This window comes from Theropithecus gelada, chromosome 10, assembly GCF_003255815.1.
Source record: "Theropithecus gelada isolate Dixy chromosome 10, Tgel_1.0, whole genome shotgun sequence".
Taxonomy (NCBI): Eukaryota; Metazoa; Chordata; class Mammalia; order Primates; family Cercopithecidae; genus Theropithecus; species Theropithecus gelada.
The window spans coordinates 66,573,550-66,580,633 of record NC_037678.1 but is presented as its reverse complement, the minus strand read 5'-3'; the positions used below and the strand labels follow the sequence as shown (position 1 = coordinate 66,580,633).

The following is a 7,084-nucleotide window of genomic DNA, read 5'->3' as shown; positions in this document are numbered from 1 at the left end:
GGAGAAGGCAGTAGTTGAGACAGTCACACAGAGAATATAAGAATAATCATATTAAAAGGTAAAAAGTGCTAGGCGCCCCGAGAGAGGCCCAGATAAGGGAGATCAGAGGAGAGACAGCCTTCCCTGCTACCTTTAGCAGAAAAGTCCTAAAGAAGATTATAATCGGGCAGTCTTGGCACTTGAATTAATCCTTGTGGCCTGAAAGATACAGTCTGTTGGAGGATATAGGGTTTTGTCTATCTTCTAAGTGAAGGGCAAAGAGTTCTCCAAAGAAAAGGGAGGGATTATTACTGGAAGAAGGGAAATTGGAACTGGCATGTCCGCCATAGTCTGCTGTAGTAGAACAAGGTGAGGCACGTACAGGGAACAGTGAGAAGGATTAGGAGCTGTTCAAGAGTGATAACAGTTAAAAATAGAGCTACAGGCCAGGTGCCGTGGCTCACGCCTATAATCCCAGCACTTTGGGAGGCTCAGGTGGGAGGATTGCTTGAGCCCAAGAGTCTGAGACCAGCCTGGGCAACATAGTGAAAACCCGTCTCTACACAAAATAAAAAATTAGCCAGGGTGGCTGGGCGCAGTGACCCACTCCTGTAATCCCAGCACTCTGGGAGGCCGAGGTGGGTGGATCACCTGAGGTCAGGAGTTTGAGACCAGCCTGATTAACATGGTGAAACCCTCTCTCTACTAAAAACAAAAAATTAGCCACACGTGGTGGCATATGCCTGTAATCCCAGCTACTTGGGAGGCTGAGGCAGGAGAATCGCTTGAACCTGGGAGGCGGAGGTTGCAGTGAGCCGAGATTGTGGGCAACAAGAGTGAAACTCTGTCTCAAAAAAAAAAAAAAAAAAGAGAGAGAGAGAGAGGTGCACCACGGAGGGCCTCAAATACCAAGCTGTGGAGTTTGAACTTGTCTCTTGAACTGAGAGGGCGCTTGTTGAAGTTGTGCTTTGGGAGTACTAAGCAGGCACCAAGGTATGGAATGCACTGGAGGCCAGAAGACCAGACTGATGGGAAATTGTTCTGGCATGCCCTCTGGTAAAACCTAAGCACGAGATCCTTCACCCACATCAATGTGTTTTCCATTATAACTTGGTTTGGTTTTTTGTTGTTGTTGTTGTTGTTCTTCTTCCCATTCTAGGTCAGAGGACTCAAAAGGATGAAAGGTCACACCTCTGTCAAAGGGTGCTGTCCTTTCCTGGCCAGGTCTCTTTTATTCTCTTAGGGCTGCAACCTCTTCACCTGAGAAATGAATTGTCCTGTGATTTACAAGGGCAGGTAAGCACCTGCCAAGGGCTTTGAAGATTGATGGGCAGAGTTTCCAGCTCAATTTTTGGGGAGCAGCAGTATCAGCAGCACCCTGCCCCTGGCTGTGACATAACGATGGCAGAAGCAGCTCCAAGGCATCCTGCTTTTTTTCTGAGATGGAGTCTCGTTCTGTTGCCCAGGCTGGAGTGCAGTGGCGCAATCTCGGCTCACAGCAACCTCTGCCTCCCAGGTTCAGGTGATTCTGCTGCCTCAGCCTCCTGAGTAGCTGTGATTACAGGTGCGTGCCACTGCACCCGACTAATTTTTGTATTTTTAGTAGAGATGGGGTTTCACTGTGTTTGTCAGGCTGGTCTCAAACTCCTGACCTCGTGATCCTCCCTCCTTAGCCTCCCAAAGTGCTGGGATTACAGGCGTGAGCCCCTGCGCCCGGCCAGCATCCTGCTTTTGAGCATGAGGTGGCCCAGGCCATAGCCCAGAGTCAACTCTCTCCTCATCCCAAATATCTCCACAAAGGAAGATTCTGTAGCAGCAGGGAGCATAAAACTTTGAAGTCAGACATCCCAGGCCTTGGTCCTCAGCTGTGCTTCTTCCTAGCTCTGGTATTTTGAATAAGTTATGTAAGTTACCTGAGCCTATTTCCTTGTATATAAAATGGGGGTTGTAATGCTAATTTCCTGGACTTGTGAGAGCAGACTAAGCTAAAGCTAAAAAAGCACTTGGCACAGTGCCACACAAGCCACAGGCACTCGGCAAGTGTGAATTCCTATTCATTTTTTAAGAAACAGAGTCATGTGCTGTTAGAGGTAGAGAGATGTTAGATATTCCTGGTCTAATCCTCTCATTCTACAGTGGTAAAAGGACTTCCAGGAAGGTTTCCTCTTAACCAATCTAATTCTCTTCTGTCACAGTATCTGCTGATTCTGTCCTCAACTGGAAGCAGAGAACTGAGCTCCTCCTTCTATACTTAGCTACATAAATCCTATGTGAGTTCTATACTGTTCAAAAAAGGGTATTTTGGTTCCTCCATTTTTTTTTCCCCAAGAACATTTGCCTATCATTTGCTCTTTGCTCTGCTAAAGGTGAAGACAATTAGTGTACCATACTCAAAGTGATCATGAATATGTGGGAAGATCATGAGCAACACACTATAGGTGAATCCTAAGTAAATCCAGCAATCTTGGAATATCTGAAGGAATTTGCTCCCAATTATTCTTAGATAAGCTAAGAAATAAATACAACTGTTAGTTATTGTGTTTGTGTTTGTGTTTTTACTCTGCTTAATTTTTTAACATTTTTATTTATTTCTATAATTATAGAGATGGGGGGGTCTCACTATGCTGCCCAGGCAGGTCTCTAACTCCTGGGCTCACATGGTCCTCTTGCCTTGACCTCCAAAGTGCTGGGATTACAGGTGTGAGCCACTGTGCCCAGCTTCTGCTTAATTTTTATTTACCAGTTGGCAGGGGCTCCTTACTTCTTTAGCTTTACTTTTTTATTGGATAAAATATACAAGCATAAAATTTATCATTTTAACTATTTTTTTGACAGGTAAACAGTTTCTTTATTCCTCCTCCTCCTCCTCTTCTTCATCTTCCTCTTCCATCTTTTTCCCAGCAACTTTAGCAGGACCCTTTGCACCATCAAACTTTCCTTTTGCCTTATAGTCAGCAACATCCTTTTCATACTTCTTCAGCTTTGCCACCTTAGTGATGTAAGGCTGCTTTTCACTGTCATTTAAGCTATTCCACATTTCACCCAGCTTTTTTTTTTTTTCTTTTGCCACATCTCCAATAGAGATGCCTGGGTTTGTGGATTTGATCTCGAGGGCGGAATTCTGAACAGAATGGGAAGAATCCAGACGGTAGCCTTTTGGGGCATTAGGATCCTTCTTGCCTTCCTTAGCTGGTCCATAATGCTTCATTTCCCGATCATAGTGTACTTTATCCACCTTTGCCATTTCATCAAATTTAGACTTCTCTTTCCCAGATATGGTCTTCTACCTCTCAGAGTACTTCTTGGAAAATTTTGCAAAATTGACAAGGACCTCTGGGTTTTTCTTCTTATGTTCTTCTCTGCACAACTGCACAAAGAAGGCATAAGCAGACATCTTTCCCTTTGGTTTCTTGGGGTCACCTTTAGCCATCCTGACTGAATTTCTTCTTCCTTCCCGGCCGCCTAGTATGAGGGAAGGCGGAGGGGAGTGAAGGGCATGGGGAGGAGAGGGAGGGCCCTCGGAGGCGAGGCAGCGGAAGACGGTGGTGTGTCCCGAAGTTTCTGCAGGCGCTGCAGTGGCGGCCCCATTTTAACTCAAAAAAAATTTTTCTTTTGAGACAGAGTCTCCCTCTGTCACCAGGCTGGAGTGCAGTGGTGCAGTCTCGGCTCACTGCAACCTCTGCCTCCCGGTTTCAAGCGATTTTCCTGCCTCAGCCTCCCTAGTAGCTGGGATTACAGTCATGCACCGCCACGCCCAGCTAGTTTTTGTATTTTTAGTAAAGACAGGGTATCGCCATGTTGGCCAGGCTGGTCTTGAACTCCTGACCTCAGATTTTCTGCCAGCCTTGGCCTCCCAAAGTGCTGGGATTACAGGCGTGAGCCACCACACCCAGCCCATTTTAGCTATTTTTAAGTATACAATTCAGTGACATTAAGTACATTCACAAAGTAGTGTAATCATCACCACTTCCTATTTCCAGAACTTTTTCATCATCCCAAACAGAAACTCTGTACTCATTAAATAATATTCCCCATTTTCCCCTTCCCTCAGCCTCTGGTAACCTCTATTTATTTTAATTTCTGTCTCTACGAATTTACCTATTCTAGAGACTTCATATAAGTGGAATCATACAACATTTGTGTTTATTTTTGTTTGTTTGTTTGAGACAGAGTCTTGCTCTGTCGCCCAAGACAGAGTACAGTGTTGGGATCATAACTCACTGCAGCCTCAACCTCCCAAGCTCAAGTGATCCTCCCACCTCAGTCTCCTGAGTAGCCAGGACTACAAGCACACACCACCACACTTGGTTAATATTTAAAAATTTTTTGTAGAGACGGTGAAACAGGAACGCTTGAAGGGTGTGCAATGGGGGTGTGGCTCGCTTCTTCAGTGCTCTGCTGCTCAAACTTCTAGGGGAGCGTACAGATGGGCAGGCTGTGGGGCTCCCACCCCACATCAGTGTCTAGGGGGTGAATGTTTACAGCTCAAGCCCCAATGGGCGTGTGTTATAGGGTGCTCTTTTAGGTTGATGTCTATAGGTGGCTTGTGTTAACCAGCTCAATTAAACCCCCTTCCTTATCACAAGGACAGAGGGATTTCTGTATCCTGGGGTTTCTTGCCTTGGTGTACCTGGAAGAACCGGATCACATGTGGGCTTGGAGGATGAGCGAAAGGTTTTATTGAGTAGAAGTAGCTCTCAGCAGATGGGGGAGCTGGGGAGCCAGAAGGGAAATGGTTTTCCCCTGGAAATGTTCTCATCACGTTCACCAACATGGTGAAACCCTGTCTCTACTGAAAATATTTTAAAAATTAGCTGGGCATGGTGTTGTGTGCCTGTAATCCCAGCTTCTCAGGAGGCTGAGGCTGGAGAATCACTTGAACCGGGGAGGCAGAGGTTACAGTGAGCAGAGATCAAGCCACTGCACTCCAGCTTGAGTGACAAAGCAAGATTCCGTTTCAAAAAAAAAAAAATTGTTAATAAGAATGTGGAGAAATTGAACCCTCATATATTGCTAGGGGACTATCAAATAGTATCACTGCTTTGAAGTTCTTCAAAAAGGAAAACAAAGAGTTACCACATGACTCAGCAATTCCACTGCTAGGCATATATCCAAGAGAAATGAAAATGTATGTCCATAGGCTGGGCACAGTGGCTCATGCCTGTAATCCCAGCACTTTGGGAAGCAGAGTTGGGCAGATCACTTGAGGTCAGGAGTTCGAGACCAGCCTGGCCAACAAGGTGAAACCCTGTCTCTACCAAAAATACAAAAATTAACTGGGTGTGGTGGTGGGCACCTGCAATCCCAACTATTCGGGAGGCTGATGCAGAAGAATCACTTGAACCCAGGAGGTGGAGGTTGCAGTGAGTCGAGGTCATGGCATTGAACTCCAGCTTGGGCGACAGAGTGAGACTCCATATCAAAACAAAAACAAAAACAAAAGCTATAAACTATAAGTTTCTCCCAAAGTTAGTTCAGTCTATGCCTAGGAATGAGCAAGGACGGCTTGGAGGTTAGAAGCAAGATGGAGTTGATTAAGTTAGATTTCTTTCACTGTCTCAGTCATAATTTTGCAAAGGCTGTTTCAATAGGCATGGGATTTCTTTTTGGGGATGATGAAATGTTCTGGAATTAGAGAGTGGTGATGGTTTCACAACTTTGTGGATATACTAAAAACCAACTATACACTTTAAAATGATTAATTTTATATATTAATTATATCTCAAGAAAAAGTACAGTATATAAGAGTAGGCACCCATGTACATACTACCTAATTCAAGAAAAAAACGGTTACACATACAATTGCAATATCCTATGTATTGTTCTTCCATCCCATTCCCCTCCCTCTCTACCCAGAAGTGGCCACTACCCTGAAGTTGGTGTTTATCATGGCAATTGTCTTCGTTTATTTGGGCTGCTATCACAAAACACTTTAGACTGAGTATCTTATAAGCAACAGAAACTTATTTCTCACAGTTCTGGAGGTTGGGAAGGCCAAGATCAATGGGGTGGTGGTTTCTGGTGAGGGCTTACTTTCTCACAGACTTCACTTTGTACGGTGTCCTCACATGGTGGAAGGGGCCAGGTAGCTCTCTTAAGTCTCTTTTATAAGGGCGGTAATCCCATTCATGAGGGTATCCAATCATCTCCTAAAGGCCTCATCTTCTAACACTGTCACATTTGGGATTACGTTTCAATGTATGACTCTTGGGGACATACAAACATTCAGAGCATAGCAGTAATACATGTCTTTATAACTTTTAACAAACATATGAATATCCCTAAACAATATATAGCATTGCTTTGTGTGTTTTTAAACTTAATATAAATCACATAAGTTGCATCCTCTGCAATATTCTTTTCCTACCAACATTATGTTTTTGAGAATTATCCATATTCTCTCTTTTTTGAGACAGTCTGGCTCTGTCACCCAGGCTGGAGTGCAGGGTGTGATCTCGGCTCACTGCAACCTCTGCCTCCCAGGATCAAGTGATTCTCCTGCCTCAGCCTCCCGAGCAGCTGCAATTACAGGTGCCCACCACCACACCCAGCTAATTTTTGTATTTTTTGTAGAGACAGAGTTTCACCATGTTGTTCAGGCTGGTCTCCCAACCTCAAGTGATCTACCTGCCTTGGCCTCCCAAAGTTCTGGGATTACAGGCGTGAGCCACCGCACCCGGTGAAGTATCCATATTCCTACCTCTCACTGCTGTGTAGTATTTTACTATATGACTACACTGTAATTTATTTTCTTTTTTTTTTTTTTTTTTTTTTTTTTTTTTTTTTTTTTTTTTTGAGACGGAGTCTTGCTCTGTCACCCAGGCTGGAGTGCAGTGGCCGGATCTCAGCTCACTGCAAGCTCCACCTCCCGGGTTTACGCCATTCTCCTGCCTCAGCCTCCCGAGTAGCTGGGACTACAGGCGCCCGCCACCTCGCCCGGCTAAGTTTTCGTATTTTTTAGTAGAGACGGGGTTTCACTGTGTCAGCCAGGATGGTCTCGATCTCCTGACCTCGTGATCCGCCCGTCTCGGCCTCCCAAAGTGCTGGGATTACAGGCTTGAGCCACCGCGCCCGGCCTTTTTTTTTTTTTTTTTAGACGGAGTCT

General features: G+C 45.0%; 1 pseudogene; it reads right to left on the bottom strand.

The window, feature by feature from the left end:
* Window positions 1–2,827: 2,827 nt before the first annotated feature.
* LOC112633668 lies at window positions 2,828–3,409 on the bottom strand (annotated as a pseudogene).
* Between the last annotated feature and the right edge of the window lie 3,675 nt (window positions 3,410–7,084).